This window comes from Barbatula barbatula, assembly GCF_947034865.1.
Source record: "Barbatula barbatula genome assembly, chromosome: 10".
NCBI lineage: Eukaryota > Metazoa > Chordata > Actinopteri > Cypriniformes > Nemacheilidae > Barbatula > Barbatula barbatula.
Genome location: NC_136773.1, coordinates 2,743,376 through 2,758,329, shown reverse-complemented (window position 1 = coordinate 2,758,329; position 14,954 = coordinate 2,743,376).

Here is a 14,954-nt window from a genome sequence, read left to right as displayed (position 1 = left end):
CTGTTTACTGTTTGCTCTGTGTGTGGGGGGGGGGGGGTATCAGGACCTGATCACTGTCAACAGAGTGTTTACGAGCTGCAAAGCAAGACAGGCCACTGTTGACTTTTTCAGCAGGGGCCGTGATGCTGACTCCCTCTCCTCCTCTCGTCCGCTATCAATAGGTCATTACAGATAGCAAGAGTGCCATCAGGGGTCAGAGGTCAGAGTACACAGCTAAATCAAACCCAGGAGAATCCTTAACCTCGCACAGGAATGCGTGTTTAAATGGCAAAGGTTAGCTTACTGTCAAACGGAACCTGTCCTGTCCTGGATTGGAATTCTGTGTTTATGAATTTTTCCTTAAAATATAAAGGCAGATATTTGTACTTTACCAATAAAGTAGTGTAAACATTTGATCTCAGTTTGTGGTTGCACTCTAAGTCAACTTGTAACAGCGTATGCAACTTCTTTTTTGCTTATGAAATTTAAAGGGATAGTCCACCCAAAATGGAATTGATGTCCTGAATTAATCAACCTCAAGTTGTTCCAAACCCTTTCTTATTCTGTTGAACACAAAGAATATATTTTGAAGAACATTGTGAAATTTGTACTGATTTGGAACAACCTGCGGGGGAGTGTGTTCATGATTTTATCAATTTGGGAAAATATGAAATAGTGAAACATGTTTCAAATTGACAGGTGGTTTGTAGGGGGGGCTAAAGGTGGAAGAGGGTTTTATGGAATCAAATAAGTCATTTTGATTTGACGTTTAAAAAACTTTGGTTTCATTTCAAAAACAAAATGTTTTCGTTTCATTTTGAATTTGTATGATGTGATAAATTAAAAGTAAAAATAGAATAAGTAAAATGTTTCCAATTGGTAAAGAAAAAACTAAGTTTTATTCTGACGAAATAATTTACCAAAAGAATTACAATATTTCATTATTTAATCATCCTCATGACATTTCAGACAAGTATGACTTTCCTTCTGTTGCAAAACACAAATGAGGATATTTAAAAAACGTTGGTACCAAACGAAACAACATTGACCCCCATTGACGTCCATTGTATGGACACAAAACCACCGAGACATTTCTCAAAATACCTTTTTAAAGTGTTCCACAGAAGAAAAAGCTATTTACTTTTAGTTATTATTACATGACCACTGTAAGTCATCATAATAAAAACATGCTAATATGACATTATATAAAGCAGTATTGTATATACTGTACATGCATGAACGTGAAGTTGTAGTACATACTACATGAAGAAACTCCCTTGTACAACACACGTAACCAATCTCCCCCAGGAAGACCATATATCTTTAAGCACAGACAGGTGTGTTTAAGAGAGTGAACGAGGGAGAGAGACTGAGCTGAACGCCACTATCCCCCCAACATCCCTCCATCCCCCCACCCATCTGGTTTATGCATCACTTTGCTGAGATTGTAATATCCATTCTGGCCTCTCTGGGAATTTCATCAGTATGTTACATCTCACTTATTCACTCGTCTCTCTGCAGTCTGTTCTTTCTCTCTCTCTCTCTCTCTCTCTCTCTCTCTCTGTCACACACACACGCACTTACATGTGCATGCATTTTTCATTCACACACGCATAACCTCACGGTTTCCCTGAGAACCGTCACAGGGTTCGTCGTCTCTATTTACTCCCTCATCCTGTTTTATCTTCAGAGACGCTCCACTCTGTAAAAAAAGCATGCTAGTCCAACTGAACTTTAACCAAAGGAGCCATATCAGGACGTTTCCCAGAATGCAACTGTGTAACTCGCAGCTCCTCTCTTGAGGACATAACATGGATACTGTAGACAGGGAATCATTAAAGATAAGCTGGAAAATGATGACACGCGGCTCATCCGCGATGGAGCGAGTCAATGCGGAGCAAGGGAATAGGGGGGAAGGAAGCAGGTAAAGAGAGTGATCAGTCACAGGGTGCTGTAATGTCTCCGTTAGTCCCGTTGCAGTTTCAGCTGCGCTGCTGATTTATAGAGCAGGACGGGCTGAGAACATCACTGCAAACTAACTCGCACGGCTGCGTGTGTGTGAGAACACGAGGATGTACACACACACACGCTCCGGGGGGACAGGAAAGAGTACACACACACATGCACATGTTTAGCTCTTCTTTTGTTCTTATCTTAAAGAAATGTTCTGGGTCTCATACAAGTTACAGCAACTGTGCTGTTGGTTGCCATGAAAGTGTTTTGGCGCTCCCTTCGCGAATTTGTATTTCTTTTTGTAGTGTTGCTGTAATTCATTTAGTTCAGCGCATTGTGTAAGCGCAAATTGAAATGATTTTCAGTGAAATGTATAGCTTGAATGCACTGTAAATCGATTTGGACGAAAGCGTCTGCCAAATGTGTAGTGCCATGGCCACATTGGACTTTTATAATGTGTCATTTCTACACATAGAGCCCTGTGTATTCGGACAGCAAAACTAATAAATGTTGTTTAAAAAAACTTTCTTATTTACACATAATGGATTTGAACATATTTCCACTTTTTTTGTTGTTTTTATCATTTTTATGCTGTATTGGACTATACTGGAGTGTGTGATATTATTATTATTATTAACATTTCCTTCAACTGAAATGTCATCGATCTTCTTTTGGTCACATTATACAAATTTGCAGGTCAGAGTTCATCAAACTTAACCTTTGGAGCACAGCAAAATACAAAATGTAAAAAAAGTTCTCATGAGCTTACATTTACATTTATAAAGCGACATACATTGCATTATAATACACATCCCTGGGATCGAACCCATGGCCTTGGCGTTGCTAGCACCATGCTCTAACCACTTGGGTTCCACAGTCAAAGTTTCATTAAAGAACCATCTCTTTCTTGCCATTTTTTATTTTTTCCCAAAAAGAACCGTTTGCGAAACAGAAAGTTACTTTGGACGTTATAGGTTCTTTATGGAACCATTTAGACCCAAAATAGGTTATTTTATGGCATTGTGAAGCACCTTTATTTTAAGAGTGTACTCACCCAATAGTTCTTCCAGAACCTTCATTCATCTTTCGAACACAAGTAAAGATAGTTTTGATAAAGTCTTAGGGCTTTCTGATCCTATAGACAACATCACAATGTACACTCAAAGTACAGAAGATTAGTGAAGACATCATTAAAATAGACTATATGTCTAATACACTAATTTTCTTTTTACATTTCTGTGGCTCGGTGGTTAGAGCATGGCACCAGCAACGCCAAGGTCACGGGGAGATCCCAGAGATTGCACATACCTCAAGACAAATGTATAGTATAATGCAATGTAAGTTGCTTTGGATAAACGCGTCTGCCAAATGCATAGAGGTAAATGTAATGTAAATGTAGTACCTTTGGACTATCTTCATTTATGAAGTATCGAGTATACTTTTTGTATCCCGAAAAACATAAATTTCCTCCCTTCCGCATCAGTCTCCGATGTGCGTTCACGACACATGTCTTTGAATATAAGTTGCATTGCTGTCTATAGGGGAGTCAGAAAGCTCTCGGCCCGCAACTTACTTTGCGTTTCAAAGTTGAACTAAGGTCTCACGCTTCAACATAGTCAAGTCATTCTTTGGCGAGCTATCCCTTTAAGACCTAACCAGAGGCGTTGAGTGATTTATTGAAATAATTTTCTGTCATTTAAACTGAACTTTTGTTGAACCATGAACCCTTAATCAACTAACAATCCTTATAAATTCACACTATGCACGGACACATTTCCCTTAGATTCCACAGATACTGCTGGCATCTGGGGACCTTTTGAGCAATTCCATCCCCAAATGTATTGGTAGCTCACACACAAAGACGCACTCACAGACTCTTGTTCAAACTTTAATTTACACCAGTGCCGATGCTAAAAAGCTCATTCTAATGCACTTCTATAATCCTTCATTCATTTGCAAAAAACAAGTCATTGAATAGAAAGACCACTCATCACATAGACAAACACACGTGCACTCATATGCTAATACTCTCTATTTCAGATGCCGCTATACACCGCTGCTTCTAATTGAACCTCTAATCCCCCGTAACTGAAGTATTGCCTTCTTCCCAGCACGCCGATCGGATGAGGACACTTCTGAACCCTGTTATGTCCCCCGAACATAAATACATTCCACCTGCTCATGATCTCTGTATGAACACCACCTGAGAGGAAGTGTAGCCTTTTAAGTGCACTACAGAAAGAAAAGTAATTAGGTGACACCCGGTAACAGGCTCTCAGGCAGCCAGCGATTGGCAAACTAATAAAAGCAATAAAGGCGGCAGACGAGGCTAAATGCCGTCGTGGTTGTGACTCTGAATGGCCTGAACAGATTTTGAAAATGAGCTGCATGGGAGGGATTACTGCTCACACGCTCGCTTATCGGCTCTCATTCACGCCCGTCCGAGGCAGGTGGGGGTCGTCATGGTAACAGGAAGTGAGGGGCAAGCCTTCGAGATGGCCACTGGCTAGTGAATGGGAGCATTCCTCAGCACCGGGGTGTCCCGGGGGGGTCTGTATGCGGGTTTGGGGGAGGCGGTAATCTGAACGAGTATTTACTCCGAAGGGACACTATGTAAATAGTAACTGCTGCTGTTTTAAGAACTTCCTTTCACTAGGTATTCCATAAAACAGTAGTTAAACAAACAATGGCTTTCCCATTGGGTCGGGAGGGGGGTCAAAAGTAGCTGGGTAGTCAAAAGTTTTAATTTGCTCTCCATTGATCTCTAAGAGACATGATTGAGATATTTAACATGTCTGATTTGTCGTTTTTGCTTTTTATGGATATGGTAGTATACTTTTGATACATTGTGTTGGTGGAATCATAAGGTTTCTATACATTTAAGCCTGCATATATTCGTAGTCTTTGGAAATGTTTCGTCACGCATCTCCACCTTAGAATCTGTCTTTAAAGAACAGATATTTTCTCATGTATTGCACACACCCAGCTTGGCAGGGAATGATAACAAATGTTTTCTTAGCCGATTAAATATGATTCTTGCTCTGGTCTGTGTTGTTGGTAGCAGTATTCCCAGCTGCTGAATGAATGTCACGCGTGTTTACTCAATGTTATGCTGCGGGGCTGTTGCTCAGCATTTTGGTTGGAACGGGATGTGGCATTTTGGACAGGGGTAGAGAAGCAATAACATATGCAAACATGCAAGGTTTGCATTGAGTACGAAAACAGACGCAAACGCATGTGTATGAGCATGTGAATGAAAAACGCAGAATCAAAATATGTGTAGACTCCTTTGAAATGTTAAAACACTGGTACAGAAGCACTTTTGGTTAAATTTTGATTTAATCTCACATTTATATGTAAAGTTTAACATCTTGATTTGGTTATAAATGTTCTGTTGGTTGTATTTTGTTCAAACGTTTGTGAAACTGAAAAAGGAAGTCCTTCTGGGCCAGCGTTGGATTTACGTTCTTTTTGACGTTGTTAAAATATATGACTGAAAATAGTTGCTCACAAGCCCACAAACATTCATATGAATTCAGTTCACTTTTATTGCTATTATTCAATATTTCTATCCACTATATGGATATTTTTTATATTGTTGTTATATATACACAGTATGTTAAGATGACACTTCGAAGTATACCATGGTGCTGCTTGCTTGGTAAACTTATGAAGTGTCCAAAAAATGGTACTATGTCCAAAATCTACGGTAATACCATGTTATTTTTTCATAAGAGTTTTAAGTGCAAAAAAGCGTAAGACGAGCGGTCGGAACGCAGTTGCGACGAAAGATCCCCTTCAACAGGATGTGAGACAGGAATCCTGGACAGATGTGAAACTAGAAACCAGCCCTGATGTCTTCATAATAATCTCCATTTACTCTCTCTGTGATAGACTCATCCATCTATCCTCTCTTCTCTCTCTCTCACACTACCACAGAGACCCTCTCAAACCGTGAACAATCGGTTCCAGCCTACCAAGGCCTGTGCGCCTGTTTCGGCCCCCTTCTCTGTGCCTGTTCCATGGGCATAAATTGCTGCTCCCTGGGGGTGGATAGAGAGACAGCCGGCCTTAGAAAAGAGAGATGAAACTGTCTGAAGAAGCTTCTGTTTCAAATTAGTTTTGCAGGACAGAGGTCACCGGGGAAAACAACTCGAAGACCTTGCGATGGTTTTTTCTTTATCAAATATTTCGGAGGTACTGTATGTATGAGGTGGACGAGATAGTGTTGCTTGCCTTCTGACTTGGTTTAATTACAGATTAAACAGTGACGGGGCTCTCCTGTCGATGACTGGAAACACAGGTTGTGACCCAGGCGTATGGTGTCCTGATTGGGGCATTGAAAGTGCGTTTACAGGCCTGTTAAAGGTAAATATAAAGAGCTTTCCGCAGAGGCACGTTTCATGGAACTCAGTGCCACGCTTTCTCTCTGTCTCTCGTGCCTGTGCTTTTATTCACAGTATTTCATAGGCCACCCAGTGAGAATATAGCATTAACCCTGCTCCTCTAAAAACAGCGCTCGCCTAAAGTCTCTGTAAAAACTACAGCCGAGTCAGGTCAGGTAACCGTTGAACAAAACATCATTCCGTCAAACAGTAGATAGTGGTACTGAAATAGTTTTGCTACCGGACTTCAATTTTGCATTTGTTTCTTAAGTCGCACATTTGAAATGTGAACCTCCATTACAAATCGGGTGAAACTGAGACGAGATACGGCAGGAGACAGAATGAGCTCTAATCCTAGCATGGGACAGATTGATGATGCTACTGGGAGCCGTCGGAGGAGCAGAGTTATTGAGATGATCCAGAGCGAGAGGCTGAGCATTCCGGGTGAAAGGGTAACAGACATCCATAAATCAGAAGATCATGGCCCCTTTGACGCTGTCCCATCTTATCCATGTTTACCCCTAAATTTTAACAGTGTCAGGCCACTGCGGATCACAGAAACTGTGTACGTTTCAATCACGGTTTGCTCTTAGGCGTAATTATGACTCTCATTGTAAAAAGTCAGGCAACTCAAAATTGTGTAGTGACTGGTTGCATCTTTATTTTTCAGCTGGCACAATTGTAAATGATCACTTGTGGCAACAGACTGTTATTTAAACTTAAATTTACTTTAAGACTTGGGCCAAATGAAAAATGTAGATCTGACCTGTCAAGACCTTTGTAGTCGCTGCAGCCAGAAGGCTTCTGGGAAATATGTCATCCTAAGTAGATGTATCTTTGGTGTAAAATTGATTCCAATGGCTCACTTTTGAGTTTTGAGGGTGTGACTGTCTAAACAACATCTATTGGCAACCCTGCTGATCTTCCCACATTTGTGAACTCAAGCCCTTAACCATGACACAACACATGCCCCCTCGACTGGAAACAAGAGCCGCTTACAGCCCTCATAAATAAAGAGAAGTTACCTAATACTTAACCTTTGGGAACTTATGAGGAACATCTTTCTAGTGGTTTATTAGTGAAACTCGAAGAGATCTCTAAAGATGTCTCAGTTAAAGTTTGTCAATTCAGCAAAAGCTGTTGTCACAAGTTCTACATTGATAAAAGCTCATTAGCTCTTTAGTTTAGTTTTTATTACTATGTTAGTCTGAATGACCTATTTCCACTATAAAGTACATTTTGCTCAACAGATGTTAAAGCTTCTTTACTGATCCAAACATCCAGAAATGTGTCCTCTGTGGCATCATTAAACATCTTTACTTTAGGGTTCTTGAGTTGATTTTGTGGAGATTGAAGTAGGTCCTGATGTTGCATTATATAGTGATCAGCCAAACCACACAATTTATAATGATTATATAGTAAATAGCGTCTGGTATATATTTCAAATCTCAGGCACATACTTTTTGGATCTGGCAAGCTTTAATCTGATTGGCCATTTTGCAACTTCCCAGAGTCAGAGTTCCCAGGTTTTTACAGATTTGCTCAGAAACTGTTCTGTTCCCAAGCTTCTACAGTACAATGAGAGGTTTTAAGGACGAACCAATTTGCCAAGTTTATAAAACCAGTTGCATCAAATCTTAAAAATTGAAACACAGGCCAAACTTAAAGTCAAATGTCTGGCTACAAAAAACAAAGTATAAGTTTGATCAGATCAGCATATTGCTTCATCTGTTAACTGAGAGAAAACGAACCCCTCCTGGGTTCTTTAAAGCGGCAGTATTAAGGTTTTCTAAAGATGTTTAAAAGGTTCTTTAATGGCATCGTAGGAACATAGAAAGCTACTCCTAGGCCTCAGGCTTTGAAACTTTTTCAAAAGTTCACGCGCTCCAGCTGCAAAAGAAATGAAAAAGAACGTGCTTCACGTTTTGGCCCACATCATCCTCATCAAAAGCTTAATTCCACACTTGCAAAGTGGCTCTCATAAGAGTTACGGCAAATCTCCTTTTTCCGTTAATCCACTTCCCCTGTATTAGAGCCAGCCTTTCTGGCCCCAGTCCCACCACCTCTGACCTGTGTTCTGATCCGCTTGTCCTCTTCCCTCATTAAGAGCCGACTGTTCACACCTCTCACCATGTTGAGCCCAGCTGTGACTTACAGCACATTCAGTGATCACCCGGCCCACATGCAGCTCACGCCAGCCGAGCTCTTACATACAGGAAGGGGTAGCGGGGTCTCCCGGAGTGCCCTACAGCACCCAGTTCTCTGATCTCGGTTTGGCAAGCAATAAATCAGTCTGGAGAGGTTAGGAAGGGAAAGCCCTTGTTAAATTAGGGTTGTAAATGGAGAGAGAGAGAGATGTTTGGTGGCAATTGTGGTGGAGGCCACAAGAGTGACAGCTGATATAAGGGTACAATTATGCAGTTTCCAACAGTATTAACCCAAACGGATTGTTTCCCCGAAAAATGCAGTCATCATTTATTCACAATCATGTTGTTCAAAGCTTGCATATGACTATTTCTGCGGTGTAACACAAAAGAAGTTATTTTGAGAAATGTTTCAGTGGTTTTTGGTTCATACAATGGATGTTAACGGGGGACTAAGTTGCTTGGTTACCAAGGATCCTCGAAATATTGTTTGTGTTCTGCAGAAAATAGAAAGTCACAAAGGTTAGAAATGCCATAAGGGTGAATAAATGAGGAATTATCCTAATCTAAGGTTTTCCTAAAACAGGTTTTCATTTTAAACATATGACTTAAGCACAGTGTTAGAACAGTGTTTTGACAGCAAGTGTGTGAACGCGCTATGCGATGACGTAACAGCGTTGTATCAGTCTGCATGGCATTAATGTTAGCTTTGTTTTGTGTTTGGTAATCTTCCTCATTTGAAACTTTGTTAGTTTAAAATTCTGGCACCCTTGTTAGGCCAAAACATACTCAGATACATAGTGACGGGTTGTTAACCAACATTCAAATGAGAGTTTAATTACTTTATATTGATATAGTGTGCGGTTTCCAACAGGTCAAATGAAGTGCAATGGCCAAAACCTCAACCATCGTCACACAAATAGAGCTTGCACTGTTTTCTCTAAAATGCACGCTTTTTCACACATGCATATCAAACAAACATGCTCAAATGAATTGGCTGGGTTGGGCTGCGCACAGCAGGAAAGCTAATACTGGGCCGTGGGGTTTGGTTTGGCTGTGCTGAGGAGATTTGCGACTAGCGAAAAGTGTGAAAGAGCTCCAGTCTTTCCAGCCTTATCTCAGTCTGAAATCAAGCCTCGGGGATCAGGCCTGCCCAAAGCCAGCCAAAAAGACCACTTTTCTCACAAAGACCGAGAAAAGGTGGCAAGAAGGAAGAAAGGTATCACCTCCGTACATTTCCTCTGCTCTCCTCTTGAGCAATCTCACCCTGAGGGTCTCACTTTACCACAGCTTCCTGTCTTTCCAGCATGCCAGCTGGTGGCATCACGATCAGTGTCTGACTGCTAATCTCGGATTTGATGTTTGAGAGATTTACAGAATATATTTAGCACACTTTGGCAGGGTGGTAAGGAGTGTCCCCGAAACTAAGGATATAGAGGGCTGGTGGGATAAGAAAACATTTTCTTGTGGAATTTGGGTTGGGATTTTTGTTGAAGGACTAGTGCACAAAAATTCTGCTCATGATGTTTAAAGTGTTTATGACTTTTCTTCTTATGTAAAATGTAAGAGGAGATGAGTTCAGACGAATGGAATTGCACACGAGGACCATGGGCTGTCAAACTCCAAGACACAAAGGACCATATAGAAATATTGTATACCATACCACTTCAGCCTTCTAAAGTCATATGATAGCTTCATTATTCATTGAGAATGGCTTACATGTGATCAGCATGCTTTCGTATGACTTCAGACGACTTTAAATATAAACACAAGGTAATTGCATGTCACAATACTTGTTTTGTACTTTTATGATGACTCTTTCATTTTTCTTTCACGAGCCTGGCCCCGGGTTACTGAATGCTTTCTTTGTGTGGAACAGAGAAGCAAAAAACCTTTGTTTCATATTTTGAAAAAACATTCATACATGTAGTAAATAATAAATAAACCAAGATTTATATGTAAAGTCAGCATTAAATCAAAATAAATCTCTTTTAAAGGGCCATTGTATGAAATGTATCAGCATCTAGCGGTGAGGTGGCAAATTGCAACCAACGGCAAACACCAACCCTTTAGAAGCCCTACGGTGACTGACACAAAACTAAAATATCGTTTTTGTTTTTTTGCACAAAGGGATAACGTATTTACAAGGATTCTCGGGCGAATTCCATATAAGGGGACCTGCGGAGTATGTAGATAGAATTAGCTCATTATGAGGTAGTAAAAACATTTATACACCCCTGAAGACATAGTAATGTACATTATATTTCTATCAATAGATCATCCAAAAAGATTTGACCTTTAATGCACATTTCTGGAATAATTTAGAATTATTAACTACGGTGCATGTTTTTCCGAAAGAAAATGCTTAATTGATGAAATTTGTAAATCATAAACATAAAAAAATAAACATTATGTGTTGTCCTTCGAGCCCTCCCCTTGCCCCTTTTTCATCACACATTTTCTGAAATATAACTTAAATTCCTCTTTACATTTTGTCTTATTACGTTTCCCTAAAAATAAAGTGAATGTAAACAGTTTCAAGTGTACTACAACAGCTTAGCAAGAACAATATCAGTTGTTGGAGGAAGTCACTGCTTAATAATAACATCCCATAGTTTTGCTCTTGCACTTTTATTGCTAAATGACAGAGCAGTCTGCAGAACTTCCTGTGTGCAGCAGATCCGTCCCTACAGGAGTCGGCAACATGTTATCACACATCCAGAACTGAAACACCTTCTCATTTGCAACTCATTTGATGTGGTTGCAATATTTTACATTCCTGAAAAAAATTGAAACCAATTGTACGGCTTCAGACGCTTGCTTTGGAGAGATGTTTTTCAATATTGAAAATTATATCAAAGGGCAGGTAAGGAGTAGGAGAGAAGTTGAGTGGTGATCGGATAAGAAGGCAGGACTGTTATTCCTCTACATGGCGTACTGTTGAGAAATAGATAGATGGTGACAGGCGGGCAGTGGTTTTCATTAAGTGCTCTCCTTTGTACATTGTACATTGTTTTTCTCTATCCTCTCATTCACTCTCTTCTTATGTGCAGGTGACAACTAGTAATATTCATTATGATTTAGGTCTAAACTTAATTCAATATCGCCTTTTTTTCGACTCAACCTGCACAAAGCAAAGCATACTTTCCTTCTGGAAAGGTAGAAATGTTTTCCTGCCGGAGGGGTGCCTTTCCCCCTCATGTATTTTTTTAATATCCTCTTCAGACTTGAAGACTCCTCCTTGCCTTTTTTCTCTGAAATAAACCCTGTCATCTACCCCGTGGGGGCTACTCTGGAATCCTACATCAAAATAAGTTCTGTACCTATACTCACTAATGTGCTCCCAGCCTATGTGAGTTAAAATGGATTTTAGGCCTTGGGGGGGAAGCAGGAATATGGGATCAGGGTGGGACCAGAGCTTTGTTTGTTGCCCTCTTCACATACCGATGCAAAATTGAACACCAATAAAATAAGGGCCAGATGTGCCTCGCTGGCTCGGACTTCAATTGCTGGCGACCCTGGGCGGAGCTCTGGTCATGTGCCATTAGGAGGTGGACGGGCTCTCTGGGGCTTGTTATCTCTGAAATGTGTGGATGCCAGCCCCGGCCCGATAACCACATCCAGAACATCTTTCCTTTGCTCTTTCTTTCCCTGCTCACCATCTTTTCATTTCCTTATCTGAATGTTAGTCACGGCATGCTGTACCTACTCTGTCAAGCGGCTTGAAAGTCGGGTCTTAAGTGTGTGCGTGTTGTTGGCTGATTCTAAATGGATAAGACAAGTCCTCGCTGTTCTGAGCAATCATTGACCTCTGACCTGGGGCCTTAAGAGCTGACAAAACGACAATGTCCATTACATTCATCAGGAACGTATAGCCGTACTCCATTCCCCCAACACTGTGATTTATTTTCAATCATTACAATGTGGGCATAAAAATGGTAGGTAGACAATGGGTCTTATTCACCAAGCATGCATGTGAATGTTATTACAGACATTCACCAAAAACATTCATACTAAAATGTATTCTTGCAGGAAAATGTTAGAACACATTTATCGTATACAATAGTCCCGTACTATATTTGGTGGCCTTATACCCACAAATATGTATATATATATATATATATATATATATACAAATATACAGTATATATACCTGCCATGTCACAGGATTACCTTTATATGACCAATTCACAACGTCACCTTTACAATGTCCTAATGTTGCAAAATGATGCAAAAACTACTATATTCATACTATTTTGATCATTCGATGACTTACTGGCAACGTAACTACCATGCCCGCACAGACAATTTCATTGACATCACTTCCTTGTCACGATCTCCTAACGTTGCAAAATGAGCTAAAATAGTCTAGTTATGTTAATGCATACTATTTTGGTAAATACATGACTTTATTGTGAACTGTCATGTCAAAACAAGGATGTTGTCACAACGTTGCTATCACTAACTGACAACGGCACAAAATAACGTTGCGGCAACGAATCCAGGAATTTCACTTTTCCGACTGCCACGATCTAACTAGTCACATTGCCACAACGAAAGTTTGGTCATCAGATTGTATTGTATTAGTTCATTTTTTCTGTTTTATTGTTAATAATTCAAATGCATTTTATTGACCTCATATTGATATAAGAAAATGCACACCTGGTGATGAAATATGATTTGAATGATGAAATATACTTTCAAATAAAAAAATAAACTATTTCCATATAAGTCTCAACTTAAAACTTAATGTTGATAAAGAAGTCTGTGGTAATACAGTATAACGCATGAACTACCCATACATCACTCTATGCACAGCTGCCTCTGGTTCCATTATTAACTGGTTGTGTTTTGAATAAGAAAACAACACAAATGCTATTAAATGACCTATAATTCCTACAAAGGCTCTCATTTAAAAAGCCCCGCTGGCACTCCAAATGTTTCTAGTTCTATGTCGTTTGAGTCATTGCATGTGAGTGCATTGTGGGTGTGCCGAGTCGAGTGTGTTAGGGTGGGATATGCCAGCAGATGCCAGCTGTGACCTCAGACGTGCGTGCATGCGTGTGATAACCCAAGTACCCCTCTTTTTTGTCCCAGCGATGCAGGGTCCGTCATCTTCGGCTGAAGAGGAGTGCATCGCGGGAATGCTTTAAAATAGTAACCAGCAGAGATTTGTCGAGATAAGCTATCCGCTCTTTCTCTGTCAGCCATGTTCCCAATTAGACCTGAGCCTTTAATCAGACCTACCACAATCACACAGATTGTCCTATATCTCGATTTTCTGTGATTTTGTCCCAGCAAATTGGCCCCTGTTTGGTTGTAGACGTCTGCGTAATGCTCCTTTCCATGACGGAGGGAAAGTGTACTTAATAACAAACAACGAAAACAACTTTATCTACGGATGGTGCAACATGGCAGCAAATACACGCAGTGCAGTCAAATCTGCTTGATTTGGATTCATTTGAGGCTTTTCATGAGCCACAGTTTGTATGTTTTTTGCATTACAAACAATAACTGTTTTGCAGCACTTGAACTTTAACCTGAAACAAAATTATCTTGGAAACTGTCAAGCCTTGTTCCATTGTTCATTAAAGATTGGAACCCGATTTTTGGAAGCCGTCATAAACATTTATGCATTTTGTCTGATCCAATGCGACTTGCAGTGCATTCAAGTGAGTTCAAGCTATATTTGATCAGTATAAGACAACTGATGTGAAATACATAAATAGCTGCTCAAGAAAAACTGTCCTCCTGAAACCATTTATGTTTGTCACTGAGTTTTGCAAATATCCAACCAAACAGTATTAAAAAGTGCTTGTCTGCTTTGACAACACAGTGTTTAATCATTCAAAAGACACCTTTGAGACTCTAGCTGACTGTACTGTACATTATAAAAAGCCAAAACAGTGGTCTTGAAGTTAATGCATGAACCTACTGATGCTCATTGATGCCTTGGTGCTCAAACAGCAAAAAGGTACAGGTGCTTTTCGGTAAGCTGGGTCAGACATGCTTTGGGTCTGTGTTTCTTAATAGTAGAATTGTAGAATTTTTTGTTCATGCACATCCTTTGAAAATGTCTGAAATATCAGATGGATACTCGACCGCTGACATCAGTTTATTTGGTTCCACATCAGTCGTTTTGCAGAGCGAATGGAAGTGCACAGACTTTGTATGAACGTGTATATGAGACGGTTTTGGATTGTGTGTTTGTAGAGTCTGAGACTGTCCTGTGGTGTCCGGGTGCGTTAGTATGCGAGGCTTCATAAGCATGTGTGTGTGACTGCCTGTGGGGTGAGAGTGTAGTGTTGGAATCCTTCAAGCCCCCTGCTGCAGCCGGAACATCTGCCCGCTCTGAGTAGCCAATCAGAGCCAAGAGCTCGAGGCCGTGACAAATCAGGCTGCTTGGTGATCTTTTCATGGAATCCTGGGGTGGAGCTGGAACAAAGGCTGCCATCGTTCCCCCCACTTCCCTCTCCTCCCCACACCCTTCCGG